This window comes from Anneissia japonica, unplaced genomic scaffold (assembly GCF_011630105.1).
Source record: "Anneissia japonica isolate Jap-2015-1 unplaced genomic scaffold, ASM1163010v1 scaffold493_len2256704_cov171, whole genome shotgun sequence".
Classification (NCBI taxonomy): Eukaryota; Metazoa; Echinodermata; class Crinoidea; order Comatulida; family Comatulidae; genus Anneissia; species Anneissia japonica.
This window is the reverse complement of record NW_022727062.1, coordinates 1,017,524-1,020,249: the sequence shown is the minus strand read 5'-3', so window position 1 is coordinate 1,020,249 and position 2,726 is coordinate 1,017,524.

Below are 2,726 nucleotides of genomic sequence, written 5' to 3'. Positions count from 1 at the left end.
AAATCATTAAAAAAAGGTAAATACGATGTTCAAATAAAGGACAATAATACATCGTGTAGCTTAGCTCTCAACGAATGTATTCCTGTAAATGAATGAATAAAGAAATTGTGTAATAAGATGTCTCTGGCGGGACTCGAACCTGCAACATCTAGCTGTCAAGGGGAGCGTCATAACCATTAGACTACGGAGGCTTTAAGTTTAAACAGATTTAAATACTACAGATACATTCCATTACACAATAGTTACGGCTAGAAAAAAAATAGTTGCATATGAATCAAGATAGCCGTTAACAATATTAAATTATATATAAATCTTCAAAAAAAAGTAAATACAGTGTTCGAATAAAGGACATAATAATACATAGTGTAGCATAGCTCTCAACGAATCTAGTCCTGTAAATAAATGAACAAAGAAATTCAATATTTTTGTAAAGAATATAAAAAAATATAACTTTCTTTTATTTGATTTATTAAGTTATATTGCATAGCCTCATTAAATGGAAATGTATGCCGAAGTGTTATATGTATACAATTTAATACACAGTAAATGTTAGTAAATTAAGTTTCTGACGACCATGTTGATTTGAATTGTTTGCCCGACTTCTATAAAATAATGTTAAATGCAGTGGTGATTAATACTGCCAGTTTAGATCCACTGACATACAATGTATAGGGTTAAAACAAAACAAATATGGGAACATAAATACATTTTTTTTTTCTCTTTTGTGGGGTCGTCCCACTTTTATTTGTTCCTTGATTTGAACATAAATATTGTTTTGTTATTATTGACATATTTATCACTTATTTTAAATTAGTATTATTCTATTTCCTTTACACATTTTTTTTTCCATTTCTAAACATTATACAATTAATACAGTAATTTAATTACTCCACCCATCAAACAATCAATGCAACAAAGCATAATCACCCAACGGTCACGAAAGTATGATAGTAATAATGATACTAATAATGACGATGATGATAATAACAACAATAACAATAATAATGATAATAATAATAATAATAATAATAATAATAATAATTAATATAGTCAATCATAGCAAATAGCTTATTTAACAATAGTGTTCTGTACATGCAATATTGAGGTCATATTACGTATACATAATCACACATATACATATCCTTATACTTACATAAGCATATCTACACACATATACCCATACATACATATATAGATTTACTTTTTGTTTGATTTTTTTTTACTGAATATCCATCCAATAAATCAGTCAGTTAATACATCATATACATCCGATTTGATCTGTATGTTAAAATTTGTTTCTAACATTTTAAGGTTAATATTTGACCTTTTTTTTTTGCATTTTCTTTGTTAATTATAAATTCACATTCAATTAAAGCTTTTAGTTCGTTTAGGAACATTTGCCATGGGAATTTTATCTCCAACCTTAATCGTTTTAACATTTTACTTTTGTATATACAGAAGGTAAGCATAGAAATTATTTCGTTAACACTTTTCTGATAATTTCCAAGAACGACTTTAGACCATTGAATTTTATAAGTCATTTCAAAACAAGATGCTAACATTATACTAACATTAGACCAACAGAAATGTACATCTCTACATTTGAACAGTATGTGTTGTTCGTTTTTTATAACATTACAGGTTTCACAACTATTACTGGCAGACATGTTCCATGTTTGTAACCTACTCTTTGTTGGAATTACTCTATGTAAGAGTTTATAATTAAATTGGGCTATATTTTTCAAATGTAACATATTAGAAACTTTATTTTTCCAACAACGTTCCCATTCAATTGTAGTTGTCTGCAAGTCGCTTTCCCACTTGTATTGAACACCTGGAGTGATATATTTTGAATTTATAAAGGATAAATACAAATCTTTAACACGGTTTTTACTTAAGATCTGTTCGTAATTTGTTTTACACTCATTGACTTTGTGATTTAAACAACAAGAATCATTTACAATGATTTCTGACCACCTTTGGGGAATTACATTTAGAACTGCAAAATATTGTATAACTCCATCATCATCGTGAGACTTAGCTGGTGAGGAATAATCTCCTTCACGGTTTTAAATTTGTTCTACTTGATAATATCCCCCATGGTTTTAAAATTACAATCTATCCATGTTTCAGTGAAAAGAGATTTACCATTTGAGGTAATATATTTATTTTCCCATAACCTTTGTCGCTTGATCTCACAGATGCATTCTGGTTGTGAAGCGTGAATGTCATTAAATCGTATGCAAGCAAAAAGCATATTCATATAGAATGTAGGCATTATATTTAAAGAAATATGACTATATAGGTTAACCTGCGCCATGCATACTCTATATTCTAAAGGATACATATAAGAAACATAAATACATAACCTCAGGTGGTGAATCAATTCATTTCAAATCTTCGTTAGATTATGGTGCAAAACAAATTGTATTATGGTGCATAACAGATTATTAACAGCTGAGGAGCTGATTCCCACATTGTTAAAGAAAGAAAACTGTATAATTGAATACTTTACACTTCCAAATGCTATACAAAGTGAATGGAAAAAAGTAATTTCACAACCTAAATTAGAAAATAACAAGCTAGATGTGTAATTAAAAGAACATCCGTTTCACACAAAAAATACAAGTTTTTAGTATAGGCCTAATTATTATACCCGCTTTGTTAATGAACTTGCTACTATTAGCGTTCATCAATGAAAATATCGATTGCAAAAAACAATTTTT